Source organism: Schistocerca cancellata, chromosome 1 (assembly GCF_023864275.1).
Source record: "Schistocerca cancellata isolate TAMUIC-IGC-003103 chromosome 1, iqSchCanc2.1, whole genome shotgun sequence".
Taxonomy (NCBI): Eukaryota; Metazoa; Arthropoda; class Insecta; order Orthoptera; family Acrididae; genus Schistocerca; species Schistocerca cancellata.
Window position 1 is genome coordinate 611770293 of NC_064626.1, and position 25605 is coordinate 611795897.

Sequence of the window (25605 nt, forward strand, 5' to 3'; positions counted from 1 at the left end):
CTGAATGCTTCGGGTACTCCGCTTCTCTTCGTGTTGTGCGTTGCTGGTTGTTTTCTTATTATGAAAGCAGCTGTTAACTGTGGCTGCGCTCACATAACAACAGTTTTGTTACGATGAGTGATGGTGAGTGGGTAAACATATTGTACGTGCAATAACGTGTCTGCTGAAGCGCGCGTCCATCACGCCCTCCCTTGCCCCCCTCCTCACCGACGGCCATCTATGAATCTCGCTATTGAAGTAGCTATACTTCGTGCTAATGAAGTAGTCATAAGAATGCATTATCTGACAAATTTAATAATTTTTATAGTGGTTTCTGTTTGTTGATGTAAATAAAGATGTTCAATTCCCTACTTCACCTTCTTGGGGGTCGACTTTCTTTTTTACTTTTTAAAGAAACCAACGTTCTTCCTCAGGGTTCAGCCTGCCTCAACACCAAATTTCATCGAAATCAAATTTAGTAGTTTAGCTGTGGAAACCTAACAGACAGAATTAGATCTGGATTTATAGTATAAGAATGGATAAAATTTTGAACTACGACATTAGCTGTGGAAACCTAACAGACAGAATTAGATCTGTATTTATAATATCAGTATGGATAAAACTTTGAACTACGACATCTTTTTTTCCTGTGATCCGATTTTGCTGAGATAAAGTTTATATGTCGCCCTAAGCTATGGTCAAGTTACCTGTGAAAACCGCGTGAAAATTGGCCCAGTAATTTTGGATTATCGTGTTCAACATACAAGCAGAAAAATACATCGGTTTTACAGTTTTATTATTAATATAGCTGTGTGGAGAGACTAATACTGGACTATGACAGGATTCGAGTTCGACCCTCAAAAAACCAGAGGAGATTGACGCTTCGTAAGTCCATTACGTGAGCTCTGCTTTTGCAGGAGTACGGAACACGAACATAGGCTGGCAGCCCTGCGAGAGGTAGGCGGGACTTGGTCCCACACTCCGCTACACCTCCTCAGGCGATCTATGTTCTCGTTTGTTTATGCTCACGGCTGACTGTCACCTTACAGTGCCTGCACTCTAGGATGCCAGGTGCAGATCCAAGGGAGGGTGGAATACGGTTGGGGGGACTCTGTACTGAGGTGACGAAAATCATGGAATACCTCCTGCTATCGTGTCGGACCTCCTTTTGCCTCGCGTAGTACAGCAACTACACGTATCATGAACTCAAAAAGGCGTTAGAATTCCCCTGCAGAAATACTGAACCGTTATTCCTCTTTAGGCATCCATAACTACGAAAGTGTTGTGAGTGCAAAATTTTGTGCATGAACTGTCCTTTCACTTATGTCCCATAGATGTTTGATGGGATTCATGTTGGGCAATCCGGGTGGCCAAACATTCGCTCAAATTGTCCAGGACATTCTTCAAACCAATCGCAAGCAATTAGGAGCTGGTGACATGGCGCACTGTCATCCATAAAAATTCCGTCGTTGTTTGGGAATATGAATTCCATGAATGGCTACAAATGATCTTCATGTAGCTGAACATAACCATTTCAAGTCAATGATCGGTTCACTAGGACCAAATGACCTAATGGAGCCACCACAAGCTTGCACAAAGCGTTGTTGAGAACTTGGGTCCATGGCTTTATGGGGTCTGCACCACACTCGAACCTTATCGACAGCTCTTACTAACTGAAATCTGGACTCATCTGACCAGGCCAAGGTTTTTCAATCCTCTAGGACCAACAGATATGGTCACGTGCCCAGAAGAGGTGCTGCAGACGATGTTGTGCTGTTAGCAAAGGCACTCGTGTTGGTCGTCTGCAGCCATAGCCTTTTAACACCAAATTTCGCCGCAATGTCGGAACGGATACGTTCATCGTATGCCACACATTGATTTTCGTGGTTATTTCAAGCAGTGTTGCTTGTCTGTTAGCACTGACAACTCTACGCAAACGCTAATACTCTCGGTCGTTAAGTGAAGGCCGTCGGCCACTACGTTGTCCGTAGTGAGAGGTGATTCCTGAAATTTGGTATTCTCGACACACTCTTGATGATGTGTATCTCTGAGTATTGAATTCCCTAGCGATTTCGGAAATGGAATGTCCCATGCTTCTAGTTCCAACTACCATTCCGCGTTCAAAGTCCGTTAATTCTCGTCGTGTGGCCATAATCACGTCGGAAACCGTTTCACATGAATCACCTGAGTACAAATGACAGCTCCGCGAATGTACTGCCCTTTCATGCCTTTCAACGCACTGTCAAGGTAAAGAGAGCTCCCGCTCCGTGGCTCACCACTGCATTACGCCAGCTAATGAATAAACGTGATGCTGCACTTAGGGCATTCAAGCGTAACCCAACTCCCGAGGCCTACGAAGCTTATAGGAAACTCCGAAATAGAACCAAGCAAAGCGTGAGGAATGCCAAAATCAGACATGCCCGCTCTGTCGTATGCGGCATATCAAAACCTGCTGCACTGTGGAAGAAGCTGCGCTGTTTCGGTATAGGGAAGCGAAGATCTGGCGCTGTTTATCAAGCGTCTGCAGAAGAATTAAACGATTTCTTCTCAACAGCTGTAAACTGCCACGCAGCGACAAATTACCAGCCCCAAGATATCAATCTCTCGGGAGACAAGTTTTTCCTAAAACATGTCACTGCCGGCACAGTACACAAGGCAATTATGAGAATCTCTTCCGAGGCAGTAGTAAATGATGGAGTGAGCATTGGCATGATTAAGAACGTCGTAGACACTATTACTCCAGTTATCACAGACGTCTTCAACCTGTCTCTTGTCAGTAGTACATATCCTACTGAGTGGAAGCAAAGTTTAATTCAACCTATACCCAAGACTGACAACCCTAAGTCGCCAGGTGACTACAGGCCGATCAGCGTACTACCTGCAATATCTGAAGCCCTAGAATACATCGTCCGTGAACAGCTGACGGATTACCTCAAAACTCATAACTTCCACGACAAATATCAGTCAGGCTTTCGAAAGCACCATAGTACAGCAACTGCATTAATCAAAGTAACTGATGACATTAAACATGCTATGGACAGACGTGAAGCTACCATCCCAACACTGCTTGACTTTAGCAAGGCTTTTGATACAGTTGACTTTGATAGATTACTAATTAAAATGAAGCAGCTGAATTTCTCAAACAGCGCAATACACTGGTTCGACAGCTACCTCAAAAACAGAAATCAACAAGTCATTTGTGGGTCGGAAAAGTCATCATGGAAAAACGTGCGCTCTGGAGTTCCCCAAGGCTCCGTCCTTGGTCCATTACTCTTCTCACTGTACATTAATGATATTTCTTCAGTGATTCACTCCTACAACTACCATCTATATGCCGACGACATCCAACTGTACGTAAGTGCAAGCCCCAAGAACATTGCTGACGCAGTAGCGAGTATGAACGTAGATCTTTGCTCTGTTTCTCGATGAGCACAGAACCTAGGTCTGAAACTAAACCCAAAGAAATTCCAGGTCATACTTATATCTCATGCAAAGTTAATCAGTCGGTACTTTCGCGAAACAGTCCCTCAAATACTCCTCAATGGTACCCAACTACCATACCAAAAAACAGTAAAAGACCTTGGAATAATCTTGGATGAACACCTAAACTGGGAAGAACAAACAGTCACAGCTTGCCGGAAATCGCTCTCCTCCCTACATGCAATTCAAAAATTTAGAAAAATATTTCCAACCCATGTTAAACAAAAATTAGTCCAAACACTAGTCTTGCCTAATCTTTACTACTGTGAAGTAGTTCAACACGGCACAAATAGTGAAAATTCGAGATGCCTCGAGCTAGTGATGAATGCTTGCGTTAGATACGTATGCAATATACGGTTGTATGATCATATCAGTCCTTCATACTCCCAGCTAGATTGGATACGCCCACATAAGGCACGCGATCTCCACACGATGTGCTTACTTCATCGATTTCTTAGCCACTGGTGCCCCCAATACTTATCTTCTCACATTAAACACCTATCATCATTCCACAACCGCAATACCAGATCGGATACGTCTAGCATCTTGGCTGTACCTTTACATAACACAAAATCTTTCTCCGTGTCATTCTCCATCTCAGCCATACGACTATGGAATGCGCTCCCCTGTGTTCTGCGTCTTATCCAGAATCACTCAACATTCAAGAGGGAACTCAAGACTTACATATTAGGGACGGTATAGCCACCATTGTTGTGCCCCTCTCATCTTTTTCTTTCTTCTCTCCATCATAGCTTCGAATTTTACCATTCTATTTCTCTTCCTCTAACCTATCTACCTCTTCTATATCTCTTTCACCCCATTCTATCGTCTTATGTCTCTGCTTGATGAGAATAACTCACAAGCTGCAAGAATATAACGAGAAAATTCCCAACTAGCAATAGGACTGACATTCATAAAAGAAAAATATGTTTACTTTCATATACATAGTCATTACTATTATTATTATTATTATTATTATTATTATTATTCTTGATTGTTATAATTATTTTTTGATTGTTATACTTATCATTGTACTACTTTTATAATCTCTATTTTTTCTTTAACATTAATACTGTATGACATGTTATATGTCCTTAATGTTCTGTAGAAACTGAAATTTGTTGAAACTGAGTATGCCTGGTTAGGTGTAAGAGAGGGCCTGAAGGCCCTAATCTTGCCAGGTAAAATAAATGCATAAATAAATAAATAAATAAATAAATGTTCACGCGATACTACCGCCATCTGTATATTTACATATCGCTATTTCACGAATTTTGTCATCTCAGTGTACATAATTTTCTAGGTTTTCTAGATAATTTCCGGAAGATAAAGTTGCATGAAAACATTCTAAAACGAGCAAGAAATTCCAGAATTACAGTCGATACTGAGCACAGGACACTTTTCGGTTGCTTTCTTGTGAGCTGTTCCTGCGGACTGACCGGCTGTAGAGAATATTCGAGCCTAGAAGAGGGATACGTTCAAAGTTGGCTGTACCGGCTGTCAACGACAAATCCAACACAGTTGTTGAGTCCAAATGTAGAAACGGCAAACCATAGGAAGCCACATAAGGCAAGACAGAAAGGGAAAGGACTTCTAATACGGAAAAAAAGAAACAGAAACATCGACTTTTCTGAGCGTAGACGGAAACTTCTGAAAAAAAGAATTAAAAAAAACAGTATTCCTCTTATTTACCCCAAGCTCGCGTAGCGATGGTTTGCACATCTGTGTTCACAATCGGAGCGCGAAGTGAAATGCTGATAATAATGAGTGCTTACTCTGATTTTATTTCGTGTAAATTATGATTCTTGTAAGTTGTGCTAAAGTGATGTAGTAAACATTATTGCAAGCAAGGTATTATTAACAATTGCTATACTATTGTTATTTTTATTATTATCAAATCCTATGCAAGTGTGGTACGTTAATGGTTGAAGGGACAGCAAATAATATTTCGGGGTGAGAGGGGGGGGGGGGGGTGGGGAGGAGGCGAAAGTAAAAAGCTGTGAGTCCCCCAGGACCCACCCCTAAACCATCCCAATACCTTGTCACATTTTTCAATATCACACAGTCTTTACAATTTCCACTTCTATCACACTACAAATTACATTATTAGTGTCACAATCAAAAACACGTCTGATTCCATCAGAGGCATGCCCACTACTCTTTCCATTCTGCGGTACTCACAACATTCCAAAGAGTTTACAAAGCAAAAGAGTTTACAAAATTTTTTGACTAAAGAAGAATCATCACCAAGATACAACATTATTTTATAAATGAATCCAGAAATAAATTTAATGATTAATGTTAGATTGTGCAATTAATAATATGAATTTTAAGTATGCCAGACATTTCGTAGATTCAAATATTTATAAAAGAAGAATAATTTTAATCGCACATACAGAGTGTAACAAGTTAATTTCTTTTTATACATTTTAGTCTGAAATTTAATACATCGTATACAAAATCAAATGAAGTTATTTCAGTGAAACAGCCGAGAATGTTCAGTTATACCAGATTCAGGATTAATCCTGGTATCAGCTACTTCTATAAAAAAAGGTTATGTTGGAAAAGGGTGTCACAATACACCATCATGCGCCGTAAATGCTCACTGGGGCTGGATTTTGTATCGCGCTGTTACGGAGTGGCACACACTGTTCATTGTTCACTCAACAATGCCTCATCACCCAACATAAATTTGCTGTGTTTTTTACTAAATCACCGGAGGCTTGGAGGCCGCCATCTTTTCTCATAGTCCAGCTTCCTGATGGCCCTAGCTTACAATATGTCAGTCTCGATCTACTGTGCTCGCCTTTTGGTTAGGCCGGTATTACACTAACAAACTTCTTTGTCAAATATCTTTGTCCAATATCTTTGTCAAAGGTATTTGATGGTGTAATAGGGAACTTTGTCAAATGTTGTCCAATATTTGATCAAATCTAGGGCCTCGCTGTAGATTTTATCAAAGAAGTCGCTTGTCTTCTGTTCACTGCAATGTGACATGTTACCACATAGAGCGCTAGCATCGCTACATTCCGTCGTCTGTAATCTTTTTATAAACATTGCCGGTAAATACAATTGGTATGAGCCGACATCTACAAAATTAATAGAGATGTATGAAGCTGATGAGGCGCTTTACAACGTGAGGCACACTGAATACAAAAATAGATTACGAAGATTGGAGACCTGACCTAATCTAACCTAACCTAACCCTCTCCTGTAATGTGTTACAGTGAGCCTGTCTTCTGCAGATGTAGCAGTTCTTAAGTGAATAGTGTTCTTTGTGATATGAGGATACACTTCACTGAACACATACAGAAATGTATGCTCATCCATTCTTAAGTAATCGATGTACGACTTGACGTCCGCCGCTATAAGCTCACGTAACAAGTTTTGTTGAATGCTTTTATCGTGTCGTCGTAAAACCCACGACTTCACCCAGGTATGTTTCCTTTTTTTCTCCCGCTTCTCTTCCGCATGTGCACACAATGCAATTGTGGTACATGCAACTGCTGCAGTTAATAACAAGTTGTTGCTGTCAGCCATCTTGAACTTTGACGAAAAATATGATGACAGAGTAATACCCCTTCTAGCGCTACGTCAAAAATCTTTGTCAAATATATTTGACGGAACATTTGATCACATCTTTGATCAAATCTTTGACAAAGAAATTTGATTGCGTAATACCGCCTTAGCATCAGACACGACTGATGTACGCACATAGACAACTAGTCATATTACGTTAAGGTGCAATGCACAAGCCCAGCAACAAAAATTCAAACCAAAATGGAAACAGGTCATAAACGAACCTCTTCCAGGTCCAATGACAAGTGATCCAAGATATTAGCATGATGGTAATTAACTAAGCTGAGACCAAAGCACGACACAGTCTTCTGACACCGCAGCCGCAAAGTGCTGTTCACAGTGGAAACGTCGACTGCAGTCTGTTTACCGATTTTCGGACGTCATTGGAATAGCTTCAGGTGAGGATACAAAATTCCTGGTTCAAAAAAATGGTTCAAATGGCTCTGAGCACTATGGGACTTAACATCTGTGGTCATCAGTCCCCTAGAACTTAGAACTACTTAAACCTAACTAACCTAAGGACATCACACACATCCATGCCCGAGGCAGGATTCGAACCTGCGACCGTAGCAGTCGCGCGGTTCCGGACTGAGGCGCCTAGAATCGCTAGACCACCGCGGCCGGCCAAAATTCCTGACTGCATGGGTACAGACTGAACGTCGAGACAACTGTCGAGAGTCGACCTGTCGGAGATGACCCCTGCGGGTTGATTCACAGCTTAGCAATGAGGACCACCTTTATCGTAGCTGGTTCTGACAGCATGTTTTACAGCCACTCGTGCAATGGTGCACAGCTACCATCCTCGATATGTAGCAGTGGAAGTGAACGGGCAACTTGATGGGCGCCCCTGCAGTCCGAAACTGCCGAACTCACTCTGCTGTGGGGATATTGCTGCAATACTGGGGCTGCCGGTGTGGACTGCGAAATGTCCAGCAAGATCCAACAACCTGAGCAAGAAAATGAGTCAGTACATTTTTTCCGAGGGATCGGGCGAAGGCAATAAGCATGCGGAACTACTTGTTAGGCCCATTACGTTCTCGGGTAATCTTAACATGTGCGAGTACTAAATGAGATGTTTGAAAGTAACAGCCTGATACAATTTTTTTATTATTATTTATTCATCAAGTGCCGTGGCACCACGCTAGCTAAAGCTTCGTGGTAATGAAAAGAAACAGAAGAATCAAGGAATTAATAAAAGACGAATAATTGTGAGAGAGTATGCGAATAAATAGCACATTACAGAGAAAAGTTCTGAATTAGCGCGAGGAAATCCTGTACATAACAGAAAGAGCGTGCCACAAGGAAACCTATCAACTTGGATTTGAATAGTTGGGGTTCACCACTCATTTGTTTTTGTTTTTTAGTTCTGCTGGAACCCTGCCGAAAATTAAACCTGTTGAATATTGCAAATCTTTCTGTACCATGTTTAAGGAAGTGCTATTCAAGTGCACATAGTTTTACATATAGTATTCGCTGAATTGTTGCTGCAATTTTTTTCTGAATGAGTTAACTGTGTCAACAACGAATCCCACGATGGGATATATGTACACAGTTGGAGAAGTTAGGATTCTGAGACACTACAACTTTCATCGATCATTAGATGGCTTATGAGATTCAAGAACCGTAGCTGATAACGGAGTTATAGCTGTTCACCTTCTAAACGCTAATCCGAACAGACGTATCGACATGCAGAGCAACGACACATCGTCGTTCTCCTTTCCAACATACTACTCCTCAGAGATTATGCCATCGACGCTCGTAAACACTCCTCAACCACTGACGTCTAATTTGTTTAGTGGTGGTGGTGGTGGTTGTTGGGATGTTTGAGGGGGACTAAACAGCTAATGTCATCAGTCCCCCATTTGTTTAGTGAACACGTCGTGCGACGAGGATAAGTGGGTGAACGGAAGTCGAGCAACAAGGTTTCTCGCATCAGTTTCAGAAGAGTTGTGTTAATAACCGAGGACTTTTCTGAAAATGTCCATTATGACAGCCCCTGTAATAATTCGAAACTTGTTTAACTTCTAGCTGACGTTAATCTTCAGCGTTTAAGTATGTTGAAAATGGCTCGTTACATAATACTGAACGATAACTCTGACGAGTGGAACAAATTAGTGCTGATATAAACTATCGCTCAGTGTTAGAGATAAAAGTGACGCACGCCACCAGTAGAAAAGAGTCGTTTTGGATTTTGTAGAAGATTCTTTAATAAACGTGCAGCTGTGTTCATCCATGTAACAATTTCCACTGAAATGCGTAGTGATGTTGAGATATTCGATCTACATAGCTTCCTTTGCAGAGTATTGAACTCTTTCGGACCATTAACACTCTTTTATAAATTGTAGGAGTGCCACTTTTCACGAGAGGAAAGACCAGCAACGTGCAATGATTTTTTCCAAAAGACTTAGTCCGTAAAAGCTGTGCGGCCGTCGTGATTAATGCACACCGTGATCCATTTGCATTCGTGTTGCTTCTGGGATAACAGAAATCTTCTTTGTTTCCTTACATCCTCTCGAATTTACCTCCCTGTCTTGTGTAATTTCCTATCATATTTAAACTTCTAACATTCCACTCTCCGTTTCGTCCTAAGCAATTACTTTGTGTATATTCTTATTCACTTGATGACATGAAACCTGGAGGTATTTTCTCGACAGCGACAGATATCAAGAAGAAAGAACCAACCGTGACTAGCTTTTTCTATGAAACACTCTTTCTTTAATGCAGTATTGTGTTCGGCTTCTGTCATTCTCACGCCGTTGTCGCTCTTGCCCCTTTCAAGTCTAAAATGCCATCACAGAAACAAAAAATATTTCCAAATAATATCTTTCATCACTTCAACAGCAGATTTTTGTTAGGTAGAGATAGACACTCGCATATATAAATTGCAAATTTGAAATGTTACCAAGCATACACAGATAACTGCTTCCTTTATCGGTTGTCAAATGTGACTGTTGAATCCGGAAGTGGAAAAGAACGCAATATTAGCGTTTCTCAGCGAGGTTGTACATCTAATAAACTGGCATAAATGGAAAGTGTTACACCATAAACACCTTGAGATCGCTGCCAAACTGATGCTTTCGTATTTCCATGTCTATGGGATATGCTGAATAAAATTTCGGCCTTGTACAAGCTTATCTTGAGTATTTACAAAATGGTTCAAATGGCTCTAAGCTCTATGGGACTTAACATCTGAGGTCATCAGCCCCCTAGACTTAGAACTACTTAAACCTAACTAACCTAAGGACATCACACACATCCATGCCCGAGGCAGGATTCGAACCTGCGAACGTAGTAGCAGCGCGGTTCCGGACTGAAGCGCCTAGAACTGCTCAGCCACAACAGCCGGCTGAGTATTTACGGTACAGAAGAATTTTGTGAGTACATCGTAGCTGTAGCGTGTGACTAACATTATTGAAACTTGTCAGATGGAGATGGAAATACTACATATCCAGAGTAAGTGAAAGTGCAGCTTATCACTATCTTTCGTTCTTTGTGAAAGGTTGAATCGGTGGCATGAGGGGCAGGCGAGCATCATACCGATAGATCGCAAAGACAGTTGTTTTTGATGAATGATTGCGGAATGAGAGTGACGAGATGGACTCGAAACATCTCTGTGGCAAGAAGAGCAGCCAATGATTTTGTCGCATAGGAATAAATGCCTTAAGATGATGATCGGACGCTGTTCGTTTACACACCACAACAAGTACAAGAGCGATTGTGCGTGTGGAGGTAACACCTCATACTGATGTTGATCTGCATCAGTTTACAATGGAATGTAATTCTGATCATTTAATTTCATTATGTGATAAACATCTACACAATGTTTGATAAATATCGGACTGGTGCTTCGTAGTTTCCATTTCTTGTCATTGTTGTTGGAAACTTCAGTCAGTTTAAAATAATTTTGGTCTTGCCATCTCCAATTTAGAACCTTTCGTCACACAGCATCTGAAATAATGTTGAGAAAACAGAAGTTACAAAAATGGCTCTGAGCACTATGGGACTCAACTGCTGAGGTCATTAGTCCCCTAGAACTTAGAACCAGTTAAACCTAACTAACCTAAGGACATCACAAACATCCATGCCCGAGGCAGGATTCGAACCTGCGACCGTAGCGGTCTTCTGTTCCAGACTGCAGCGCCTTTAACCGCGCGGCCACTTCGGCCGGCTCAGAAGTTACAGCCTGGAAATATTTTCACATATTATTTTAACGCACACAGTGTGTTCGTTATGTTCAAGTGAACTGGTAATAAAAACAAAGTTTTAAACATGGCTGCTTGGTTCAGTGACCGTTTCTAAATTAAAATTGAAACAAATGAGCCCTCGGTCACAATTATTTTTAGTCTTATTGACCAGGTTTCAACACTTCTAAGAGTGCCTTCATCAGAATTAAACCAATTAAAATGGCCTATAACATAGTTACAAATTTATAGGAAAGATATTTTTATACGTATAAAAGTGTAAGTACTGACTAACAATAAAAGACAGAGGCTGTACTTACATGTCACACACAAAATAATTAACAGGCCAGAAGGGCTTTAGTCATAAAAGATATAAAAAGGAATGCGTGAAAGCGAGCCACTATGGGCTGCTCGTACCTGTACGCCGGCCGGGGTGGCAGAGCGGTTCTAGGCGCTACAGTCTGGAACAGCGCGACCGCTACGGTCGCAGGTTCGAATCCTGCCTCGGGCTTGGATGTGTGTGATGTCCTTAGGTTAGTTAGGTTTCAGTAGTTCTAAGTTCTATGGGGCTAATGTCCTCAGAAGTTAAGTCGCACAGTGCTCAGAGCCATTCGAACCATTCATTCGTACCTGTACAGCCACAGGTTGCAACGGACTGAGGCGCCCGCGTTAACAAGTGCGGGCAGGTGAACATGACACTGCAGCGAGAGTGCCATCTAATAGCTGCAGGTACAACTTGGCTACTTAACATTCAAGTGTAGACAGACGAAATTATAATGAATATTGTTCAGTACATAGTGTAAAAAGTAATACTTTGTTTAACAGCGACAGATGAAGCAACATTTTGTCTGCATCAGAGCTTAGCAGTACAGTTTGAAGCATAAAAGCGTCATTATAGAAAAAAAAAACAGGAAGGGCAGAATGACACAGTTTGTAGAAAACGATATAACATGAAATACAGCCAGTAAACCAGTTAATAAATGAAAATTATGAGTTACCTTAGATGGAAAAACATTTCGGTAAACTGCCCAAGGAGACCCGAAATTAAAAGTGAAGTGACGGGTTTATACCGTTGAAGAATTTTTTATTACGCAACTGTAGCTGTTCATTGAGAATGAGACTATCACTTCGAGAAAGATGTTCAAAAACCTGTAATTCTTCCAGAATGTCTAATTTATGTCCTTTCTTCTGGGTGTGCAAAATGTTGATATCGCAAATAGCTTTAGCCGCGTGACTTGTAATTAGGAGATGGTCGGCAAACGACGGATTTTGGGGGCTAGTGCCACTTTTTATTAAAAGGTGTTCTTTATATCTGGTTGTAAAGGCACGTCCTGTTTGTCCTATGTAGTAAGAAGAGCATGTATCGCAGACAATCTATTAGACGCCAAAACTTTCTAAAGGGGAACGAATCGATTTTAAATTATGAATGTGGATGTTTCTCAAATTATTATTGGTAGAAAATGCAACGTTGCAGATATATTTTATTACGAAGAAGGCGTTGGATCTGATAGGAGATGGGCTCCACGAAAGAAATAGAGAAATATTTTTTGAGTTAGATAGAGGTGCCGAGCGTAGTAACTCTTTTAGTAGTTATCTTTTTAAGGATGTCATCTACTGTGCTAGCTTTATACTCGTTATTCACTGGTATAGTTTTGAGTAAATTGATTTCGTCATTGAACTTTTGTTTCGAAAGTGGTATGGAAGCAGCTCGGTGAACAGCAGAATGAAAGAATGCGTTTTTAAGAGACTGTGGATGAATGGAGGACGCAGGTACGATCTGATCAGTATATGTTTCTTTACCAAAAATATTGAATGATATTTTATTATCTTCTGTTGTAAGCGTCGAGTCAAGAATGTTTAATTGACGGGCCTCGTTTTCAAGGTCGGTGGTGAAAGATATTTTCTCATGTAGATCATTGAAGAGAGTAAAACTACAGTCAATGCCATCAGCAGCTCCCTTGTAGATGATGAAAATATCACCAACGTATCTGAAATAGGAGAGAACGCCTAGTGATGTAGCTGAAAAACAATTAAAAAACTTTTCTTCTAGAGAGTTGATGAAAATATCGGCAAGGATACCAGCTAAGGGATTTCCCATAGCGAGACCGTCGGATTGCTGGAACAAAATAGTTGTACTTGACTACGACTTCTGGAAGAATTAGCGATTTTTAAACATCTTTCTCGAAGTGATAGTCTCATTCTCAATGAACAGCTACAGTTGGGTAATAAAAAATTCTTCAACGGTATAAAGCCGTTATTTCACATTTAATTTCGGGTCTCCTTGGGCAGTTTACCGAAATGTTTTTCCATCTAAGGTAACTCATAATTTTCATTTATTAAATGGTTTATTGGCTGTATTTCATGTTATATCGCTTTCTGCAATCTGTGTCATTCTGCCCTTCCTGTTTTTTTTTTCTATAATGACGCTTTTATGCTTCAAACTGTACTGCTAAGCTCTGATGCAGACAAAATGTTGCTTCATCTGTCGCTGTTAAACAAAGTATTACTTTTTACACTATGTACTGAACAATATTCATTATAATTTCGTCTGTCTACACTTGAATGTTAAGTAGCCAAGTTGTACCTGCGGCTATTAGATGGCACTCTCGATGCAATGTCATGTTCACCTGGCCACACTTGTTAACGCGGGCGCCTCAGTCCGTTGCGACCTGTGGCTGCACGGGTAGGCCTACGAGCAGCCCATAGTGGCTCGCCTTCACGCATTCCTTTTTATATCTTTTATGACTAAAGCCCTTCTGGCCTGTTAATTATTTAATATGTGACATGTAAGTACTGCCTCTGTCTTTTATTGTTAGTCAGTACTTACACTTTTATATAAAAATGTCTTTCCTATAAATTTACAACTATGTTATAGGCTATTTTAATTGGTTTAATTCAAATGAAGGCACTCTTATAAGTGTTGAAACCTGGTCAATAAGACTAAAAGTAATTGTGACCGAGGGCTCATTTGTTTCAATGGTAATAAAAATATTCAACTCATGAAATGTATTAGCAATTTGCTAATACGGTACCACCGCAGGCTACAAAATTTACTGGAAACTAATGAAAATTTGCAATTTATTTAGTTTTCTCGTCAGATTGCCTCGGCTTTGGCATGCAGTACATTAATGCAGTGTATGTGTTTGACAGTGTCTGTAAAGTTCGGCGCATTGTTCCTTCAGACACGCACGCATATCCGAAGGAACATTGCATCGAACTTTACAGACACTATCAAATACATACACTGCACTAATGAATTATTTAATTATTTGTTACACGTATGTCGATAGTACAATCTGCGTGTTGTCTACATTCTGCTACTGTTTCGTTGCATATTGATAAGATGTGAGGACTGGGAGTTAACACATGGGCTCTTATAAAGGGTTATCATCTAAAACTTGTATCGCAAATATTGCGGAAATAGATAGTGCTATTGAAGTGCGGTTTCACAGAATGGATTAATAGTCAGGGCCTCGATTTGTTAGCCAATAAACGGAATGTAATAATACTTAGAAAGTGTACTTTTGTGCTAACATACACTATTTTAAACGAAACAATACGTATTGACATTAATAAACAAAAAGTAGGGTAAATAAGAATGTCAGTGTTGTTTGTTGGAGGATTTAGTGCGAGTCGTTTACGAGACATCGTATTTGGAAAAGTTGTCACACCGACACTTGTTTGTGCCATTGAACTAGGTACGATTTTGTTAAGTTTGCTGACAATGTGCGTTAACCAGTTAGTGTGTGACAGTTCAAGCAGTGGGTGGTGAGGGCGATGGGATTTACCAATACAGGTAAAGCAGACATGCTAATGGTGTATGGAGAGTGTAAGAATAATGTATTTCGTTCTTATAAAAATATGGTGTATACGGCAAGATATCCCGATAAACGTCGACTACCTCTGCATTTATCAACCTCCTCAACCAGTTCTGTGAAGGTGGTAGTGTAACACCTATACAACCTTACAGACGAAAACAAGTAACGATGGAAGAGGGGGAAATTAATTTTCTAGGGTGCTGCTTTTGTAGTAGATCCGCACGTTAGCTCCCGCGCAATCGCACGAGGAAGTGGCATGAGTCAGGCAACTGTCCTATGCATTCTCCATCGACGTATGTTCCATCCCTATCACATCACTCTCCTTAAAGTGCTGCATGCAAACGATTAAGAGAATCGTGTTAACTTCTGCATTACTACGGCATACTCCAGACGTATCGTGTATCTCGTTTAGTAATCAAGCCGCATTTACCAATCATGGTCAATTAAACCGACGAAACATGCACTATTAGTCTGTTGACAATCCTCGTTAGCTTCGTCAGGTGGTGCGTCAACGTTCATGTAAACATCTCGTATGGGACAGTGAACCATCAGCTCATAGCTCGTTTTTCGTAGACGGAACATTGAATGAATGCACACAAATATCGCAGCCTCCTTACAGACCACCTACCACGGATGCAAGAAGACGTTTCCCTACACACTAGAAGGAACCTGTGGTACCAACATGATGGCTGTCCAGCCCACATTACACGAAGTATTACAGCGTGTCTTCACGAATTGTTTCCAAATCGTTAGATTGGAGACAGTGGATTAGTACCTCGGCCACCCGGTTCCTCGGATTTGACTCCTATAGAACTTTTTCTGTGGGGAAATCTGAAAGACACTGCCTAGAATAGCATACCAACTACACCTGATGTGTATTACTGCAAACTGATTGGACACATTCGGTTAAATTATGTGTGCAGCAGTCGTTTCATACCAGACCGGAAGCGTGTACTGCCGCTGCAAGTGGTAATTTTGAACACGATCTGTGATGGTCAGTTGTCTCGTTACTCGTCAGAATCCACATAACTAATGTATGCACCTGTATCGTTCTTTAGTGCGCACTATCACAGGTATTGTACGAGTGTTGTGTGGGAACTTTTCAAAATATGATATCTCGTAAACGACTCGCACTAGAATCCTGCAGCAAACACCAATGAAATTCTGATTCAAGCTACTTCTAGTTTTTTAATGTCAATATGCATTGATACGCTTAAAAATGTATGTTTGGACAAAAATATACTTTCTAAGTATTATTACTATCTGTTGATTGGCTAACAATACGAGCCACTGACTACCAATCCTTTCTGTGAAAACAGCACATCAATAGTAATTTCCATTTCCGCAATATTTTCAGTGCAAATTTTAGGTGATTCACCCTGTATATGTTGTGTAAGCAGAGGTGGTTTCAGGTACAAGTGACACGAGCCACCACTTTGAGTGTGTAACTGAGAGGGGTGGTGGAGCCGCCACAACTCTAGGATATTTATAAAGGACTTATCAGAGTTTGTATACAGTGCATATCAGTGCATATTACAATTAGCAGCAAAACAAAAACTCACGCCAATGCATGTGTACGGGGGGGAGGGGGGGGGGGGGGGAAGAGAAGACAAGACAAGACAAGACAAGACGCAGGGCGCCAAATAATAAGTCGCTTGTCTGAAGAAATGCTCTCGAATTGGTCCTAAGGTAAAATAAAGGTGCACCTACTGTAGATCGCTATGAAAACACTGAAGATTGCCATTGGCAATGAAATAAATGAGAAAATGTAAGTGGTTGTTAGTTGTTGCAATTCCTCGATTATTATGTTACATTATTCATTCTAATAATGGGTCCTTAACGGTATTTATGTGAGTGGACTTCCAGTTTCGGCATTCGCCAGACAACCGAGGGAAACCTCCCAAAGGCCGTAATCAGAACCGCAGGTTGGGACTATTCTAATTTATTTCTGCGACAGTCTTATAATTGTCCCAGAAAAAATTAAAAATTTCGAGCGCATGTTTCTTTTCCTATGTGTGTGTTGCATGTGTGTATGTGTTGTCAGTATGTCAGAGCAAATCTGGAGTGTAACTACAGTGCAACTGGTGCAACTGGTGGAAGAATATCCCTGAGCGTTGCAGACGGCCTGGTATGGCTGCTTCGTGTGTCTTCTTCAACCAGTCACGTAACACGATTTTGTATACGTCTCTATTGGAATGCTTCATTGCAGAGATGCAACATCTCTACAGACAAGTTTTGTTACCTGCTTGCGTCAGGGACCTTCTTTCGCCAGCTTTGCTGTAGACTAACGACCTGCCACAGCTCCACACAGCTGGACGACTTATCTGCCACAGCGATAATTTTGTCAGTGCGCCACTGCGTAGATCTGTGATTAAAACTAGACAATAACATTAAGTAAGAGAATATCATCACTTTCATACAACTGAAGCGATCTAAGCAATGTATGCTAGGAAAAGTCTCAGGGGGCACAAATATATCTGTTTCATATGTAATTGGCGTTTCGGGTGACATCTGACAGCAATAATTGGAGCTGAGAGCTACAGTGCCACCCAGGTTTGGCGACCGCTGCGCCAGCTTGGTGCGAGCTTCGGCCACTCACCGGCCACCCGACATCAGCGCCAGTACTGCGCAGCGCGTCTCACAGCAACCGGCAACGGAGTTGGGCACGAGCTACCACGCAGCCCTGTTGGTTCAAATGGCTCTGAGCACTATGGGACTTATCTGAGGTCAACTTAGAAATACTTAAACCTAACTAACCTAAGGACATCACACACATCCATGCCCGAGGCAGGATTCGAACCTGCGACCGTAGCGGTCGCACGGTTCCAGGCTCAAGCGCCTAGAACCGCTCTGCCACACGGGCCGGCCGCAGCCCTGTCTGCCCGACTCCAGCGCCAGTCTGGCTCGAGCTACACTTTCGCGTGAACGTTTTCTACGTTTCCCTTCACACCTCTTAAACATTAACGTTGCACCAAAGAAATCTGTTCTTATCGGCTCCATGTCTGACATGTGCTGCACCACAGTGTGTGTAGGAAGTCGGCAGTAGCTCTCGCCTCCTCCCAGCAGCGGTGTTTCGCACTGGCCTGGTTTTGCAATCGGGCTCACTCATGACGCTCTCTTGGGACTGTAAACTTTCCTCATGAATTAGTCCATTTTTAGTCGATATCGCATCAGATACCATCCAATAGTTCCTAAGATTGCCCTTCACATATAGACAGAAAAAGTGTTGGGATATACACTACTGGCCATTCAAATTGCTACACCAAGGAGAAATGCAGATGATAAACGGCTATTCATTGGACAAATATATTACGAGTACATTATAACTGACATGTGACTAAATTTTCACGAAATTTGGGTGCATAGCTCCTGAGAAATCAGTACCCAGAACAACCACATCTGGCCGTAATAACGGCCTTGGTACGCCTGGCCATTGAGTCAAACAGAGCTTGGATGGCGTGTACAGGTACTGCTGCCCATGCAGCTTCAATATCATACCACAGTTCATCAAGAGTAGTAATTGGCCTATTGCGACGAACCAGTTGCTCGGCACCATTGACCAGACGTTTTCAATTGGTGATCTGGAGAATGTGCTGGCCAGAGCAGCAGTCCAACATTACCTGAATCCAGAAAGGCCCGTACAGGACCTGCAACATGCGGTCGTGCATTATCCTGCTGAAATGTAGGGTTTCGCAGGGATCGAATGAAGAGTGGAGCCACAGGTCGTAACACGTCTTAAATGTAACGTCCACTGTTCAAAGTGCCGTCAATGAGAACAAGAGGTGACTGAGACGTGTAACCAATGGCACCCCATACCATCACGCCGGGTGATACGCCAGTATGGCGATGACGAATATAGGCTTTCAATGTGAGTTCACCGCGATGTCGCCAAACACGGATGCGACCATCATGATGCTGTAAACAGAACCTGGATTCATCCGAAAAAATGACCTTTTGCCATTCGTGCACCCAGGTTCGTCGTTGAGTACACCATCGCAGGCGCTCCTGTCTGTGATGCAGTGTCAAGGGTAATCGTAGCCATGGTCTCAGAGCAGATAGTCCATGCTGCTGCAAACGTCGTCGAACTGTTCGTGCAGATGGTTGTTGTCTTGCAAACGTTCCCATCCAATGACTCAGGGATCGAGACGTGGCTGCACGATCCGTTGCAGCCATGCAGATAAGATGCTTGTCATCTCGACTGCTAGTGATACGAGGCCGTTGGGATCCAGCACGGCGTTCCGTATTACCCTCCTGAACCCACCGATTCCATATTTTACTAACAGTCATTGGATCTCGACCAACGCGAGCAGCGATGTTCGTGACACGATAAACCGCAATCGCGATAGGCTACAATCCGACCTTTATCAAAGTCGGGAACGTGATGGTACGCATTTCTGCTCCTTACACGAGGCATTACAACAACGTTTCACCACGCAACGCCGGTCAACTGCTGTTTGTGTATGAGAAATCGGTTGGAAACTTCCCTCATGTCAGCACGTTGTAGGTGTCGCCACCGGCGCCAACCTTGTGTAAATGCTCTGAAAAGCTAATCATTTGCATATCACAGCATCTTCTTCTTGTCGGTTAAATTTCGCGCCTGGAGCACGTCACCTTCGGGGTGTAGGAATTTTAATGGCCAGTAGTGTAATATGTGGGGATGAGTCCGATGATTTTTGCCATTCATCTGTAGATGGCAATGACATCGTTTCCACGGTAACGGGGCTTATAAATTGTAAAAACAATTATTCCTTGTGATTCAGTCTATCAAAATGCCAACAACATTTCCTGAAGTGCAAACATACAGACAGAAAACGTGGTAGGGAACTTCAATTTATAAATGTATAGTTCTGTACGAACTTAAGATGGCTGATAAACGTATCAGAAAGTGCATTCCGTGACAGATGTCGACATCGTTATACTGCATGCGTTGACCAGATCATCGAACTTAATCGGTATGTCAGGAAAATTCAGTCGAGAAAAGTAATAAATCGTGAGACAAGATTGCTGCATAGTGTTTATCTTCTACATCTACATGGATACTCTGCAAATCACATTTAAGCGCCTGGCAGAGGGTTCATCGAACCACCTTCACAATTCTGTATTATTCCAATCTCGTACACCGTGCGGAAAGAACGAACACCTATATCTTTCCATACGAGCTCTGATTTCCCTTATTTTATCGTGGCGATCGTTTCTCCCTATGTAGGTCGGTGACAACAAAATATTTTCACACTCTGAGGAAAATGGAAATGAGCGTTTGGCAGTTGATTAGAATTTCGTGAGAAGATTCCGTCGCAACGAAAAACGCCTTTCTTTTAATGATGTCCAGCCCAAATCCTGTACCATTTCTGTGACACTCTCTCCCATATTTCGCGGTAGTACAAAGCGTGCTGCCTTTCTTTGAACTTTTTCGATGTACTCCGTCAGTCCTATTTGGCAAGGATCCCACACTGCGCAGAAGTATTCTAAAAGAGGATGGACAAGCGTAATGTAGGCAGCCTCCTTAGTAGATCTGTTACATTTTCTGAGTGTCCTGCCAATAAAACGCGGTCGTTGGTTAGCCTTCTGCACAACATTCTATATGTTCCTTCCAATTTAAGTTGTTCGTAATTGTAATACCTAGGTATTTAGTTGAATTTACGGCTTTTAGATTAGACTGATTTTTCGTGTAACCGAAGTTTAACTAATTCCATTTAGCACTCAAGTGGATGATCTCACACTTACGTTATGTAGGGTCAACTGCCAATTTTCGCACCATTCAGATATCTTTCCTAAATAGTTTTGCAATTTGTTTTGATCTTCTGATAACTTTATTAGTCGATAAACGACAGCGTCATCTGCAAACAACCTAAGACGGATGCTGAGATTGTCTCCCAAATCGTTTATATAGATAATAAACAGCAAGGAGCCTATAACACCACCTTGGGGAACGCCAGAAATCACTTGTTTTACTCGATGACTTTCCATCAATTACTACGAACTATGACCTCTCTGAGAGGAAATCACAAATCCTGTCACATAACTGAGACGATATTCCATAAGCATGCAATTTCACTACAAGCCGCTTGTGTGGTACAGTGATAGTGACGGTTAAATGTTTAGTACCGCCAATAGATGTACATAAAAATTATGACATTATCATTGCTATTCGAAATATTAATTTCTTTCTCAGAGAGAAGGCAGTGAAAGAGTGTGTGGTACAGATCGAAGAGCAGGTCGCACATGTCCCAATATGAAAGGCAGGTAGGTGTCTGTCGGCAATACTACATAGTTCCCTACCTCAAGGTATATACTAGCCAGAGATTCTGTCTCGTAATTTATAAGTTTACTCTCTACATCTATAAACATATTCTCTTCCACATATACTTGGCAGCCATTTTTTGTCTGGAGCGTACTTTCCCAGAATCAAAGTAAAAGTAGTTCCCACCCCTGGTTCTGATGAAGGTTTTCTGTAAGTTTCTCTTAGTAGTGAGGGAAATGGAGGAACTGAGAACCCCCACCCCCTAAATATTTCTAATTGGAACTCCCTCCTTCCCATTACCTGAAACCATATATATCATTTGATCGAACAGCTTGAAATGCCCCCTTAGAAAAATTATACATGACTGTGCTTAAACTGACACACAACATTTTTTTGGCGCAACGCAATCTGACTTTCAATAATCCCTACAAAAGAATGGCCCTGACTAACATTAATCTATACCTTTCACAAATCACTTACCTCACAAAAAATCTTCGTTACTCAAACTACTGCAATACAGTGAGCGCCACTACTGCCAGCTAAATAAAAGATTCAAACTACTGAAGGCACTAACTACTGATAAGCATAGTTAGCAAATGAAAGATTTTGATAGAGAGCAAACAATGTATTTACCTTAATAGTCATAATATATATAGCAGTTCATGACATCCATTGTTACAAATTTACTGTTTCTGATGGACACACCCCCAGATTATCCATTCTCAAAAATCCGCCATCTCACTACCCCACATCCACCACTGCTGGCGGCTCACCTCCAACTGCACAATGCTACGCGCTGTTAACAGCCAACTGCCCAACGCTACTATGGCGAGTATTACAACAATGCCAACCAGCCACAGACTGAACACAGCACAGCCAGTGATTTTCATGCAGAGCGCTACGTGGCGGCGGCGTTACCAATATAAGAACCTAAACAGCCTACTTAAATAGCCCCCATGCTCCCCACAAAAAAATTTTGCAAATTGTTTTGGGCACTGGCCAATACATATTTGTTAAAATTTTTCACAATTACAATAACAAAGAAATCAAATGCACACACTTATTGATACAATGTTGGTCAAATGCTAAAATTTTCTCACAGTCCATAAAGACAGTCCTGATCATTCATCACAGTAAAATAGTAGTGTTTTTCTCAAAGTCTCAGCAGTAAAAGAAAATGCACATGCAAGTAGTAGATTTCCATTCAGTCTTGAAGTAGTGTTGTCCTTCCAACGGAAAGACAGTGCTGACTCTTGACATGCAGACAGGTAATGGGCCACAACAGAGCAAACCCACAGCAGAGTCATTCAAAGTTTTGAAGAATATTGGTAAGTACGTCGTCACAGAGTAGACCCACTGTAGTTGTGGTAGAGATTATGGTATTGGTGGGCCACCAGAGGTGCAGACCCACTGCAGTCTTTGTAGAAATAATGGTATTGGTGGGCCACCAGAGGTGCAGACCCACTGTAGTCCTTGTAGAAATAATGGTATTGGTGGGCCACCAGAGATGCAGACCCACTGTAGTCCTTGTAGAAACAATGGTATTGGTGAGTCATCAAGGTGTAGACCCACTGTAGTCCTTGTAGAGATGGATAGCAGCCATCCGTTGCGACTGTGCAGGTGCACAATCACCATCGAAGAGACTTGTGGACAATATAGCAAGTCCATGAACCACCACTTGTGCACTCACAAAATTTTTTTTGAGATGTCCTTAGAACCAGCAATGCCGTTATCCAGTCCCTTGCTGAATTATTAACACACGTGCAAACACTAACAGTCCCTACTTCTCACATATTGTCCATATACTATGACCAACATAAACGTGTGCAGTGAAATGTAACTTACAAGTTACTTAATTTGATGAACTGGTGTCAATTACAATTTTATAACATAAGAGTACAATAACAAAGGTACAAAATACATCATTAAAGAACATAACAGTACAGATAACATTTGTAGTAACACAGACTTTACAAAAGAATAGAAATAAACTATACATCAGTGTTACAGGAATTATGAAATAAGTAAATATATAAAATAATGAGAATAGTTTTCCAAACATTAATTTCACACATGAGCATTGAAACAACAGCTAAATAACGTCTAAACATCTTTACAAAGTAAATAACATATTATAAATGCAAATTATATTTGAGGATAACAGTATTCCTCATGATAGTGAACGTAGCTGAGTATTGGAAAAAGTCTACAACATAAATATTATTAGCTAAAAACATAAAGACAGGAAGAACACAAATTCACATAGTGTAATAACACAAAAATACAGGACAGGGTTTGTTTTCAGTGTAACATTTGGTACTGCAGTCCAACCCAAAACTTCATTCCATAGATATTTCGTCTTATTTCAACATTTGTTTCCACCAAAAAAATCCTATCCAAGCATGCTTTCTATATTCTGTTCACATCCTCTTTCAAAATTCTTTTTTGGCCAAACCATTTCCTTATAGCTTCTCAATGCATTTCTTCCAATTCATCACAACTCGTTCTTACATATAGCCTACCCCATCTTAAGCTAACTTAAATCTACTGAGCTCAGATGCTAAACTAAGGGACGAGGCAATGCAGCAGCACAAAACAATTAACACAAACAGCAATGACAAAAAAAATGGAAATTGGCAGAGCAAGCTACAGTAAATCTAAATTACCAAGCAAATGCAACATTACAACTAATGAGCCAATGTGCAGCAACAAGAAAAATAAATCAGTAGTAAAACTAGCTTAACAGAGTAATACAAGGTGAAATTTAGTAGCGCTATGCCTGGCAAAAAGCAGCAGCAAATGCAATAACTTTTATCTAAACATGACAAAGCTCAAGCAGAAAATATATTACAGTAAAAATGGGCATGTTTAATACTTATGTCACATCTTAACACTAGAGTGATGCATCACGATAACTTACTCTAGCAGACAAGTTACAAAATCGTTAAAAAAATTATTTATGCAGTTCCTGTGAAGGGAAATGTCTATTTGTGCTCTCTTTTCTAAGAAGGTACATCATAAACGTATTCTTTAGTGGGTCTGTAGACAGAAAATAGTGATATTAGTACATCTATTAAATTTTATTTTAACCAATGCTGCAGTGCAGCTAAAAACTAGATATTAAACGAAATGAGCAAATATATATGTAAGCAACATATGAAACGTCATTCACTAGGCAATTGGCGTCTCCAAAGGAAAAAAAATCTCTCAACTGGAAAGACAATAGATGTAAAATTTTTCTCATCATTTCATTCGGCACTTTATTAAATATCATAAATTAAGAGCTCCACAGTGTAATCATATGTTTTCAAGTTTGAGCGTGTTGTGTTTGCGATGCTTTCAACAAAGAAATGTCAATAGCGAGGATAATGGCCTCTTTTTTTTTTTCCTCCACCTAATGGCTTTTTCTCCAGGCGACTCGCACAGCTGGTCGCATTATGTCAAGGTCACTTAGTTTTCTAACCGAAATATTTATGACACCAGTTTGCACTACAGTGACTCATGAAAAAAATTTCACAGGTCGAGAATTTGCGTTGCAAATGTGTAGAAACAAAATCCTATGAATATAAAAGTATCCAAAAAATTTTCGCCAGCATTGTGATACATTCACGCATGGACACACAAATCATAACTCTTAAAGTACGATTCTTGGTTTTCAACATCCTTTTTCACAAACCAGAGTCCCTAACTTCTATTCATTATTCATATACATATAAACATGTAATCACATTCCTCATATAGCATCAGTTTATTGATCATAAACATACCTCAACAGCATAATACACATTGTCATTGTAATAATATCATAAAAACTCGGTCAAATCTTAAAATCGTCGCAGCTTTCTGCAATAATTTCAAACCATAAAAAATATTCTCTGCTCATTTCAATAGTGTCATCTACCTCAAACGTACTTTAAAAATCATGATCTCATACCAAATACATCATTCAAAGCCCTCATAGTATCACAATGGTTCTGAAAAAATATGGAGTGTTCACAAAGTACAGACAAAATACAGTTTCATAAGTGTGAAGTTATCCAACTGTGTAATTGTGTAAACATGTCACTGATGTAGTAAAAAAATGTTTGTCTCTCTGTTAAATAATCAGGTAGCTGTGTATTTTGTGTTGGAGAAATATGGTACCGATGTGTAAAGTTGTATATGCAAATACCATATTAGCTAGGGCTCCTTGTGCTTGCCACGCACATGGTACACAAAGTAAGTGTGTACCCCCCTGAGGATTAATGTAATAATACCCTCAGATGTTACAGATTACAGCAATGGAATGAAATGTATCACGGAAAACCTTTGTATCATTGTACTTCAA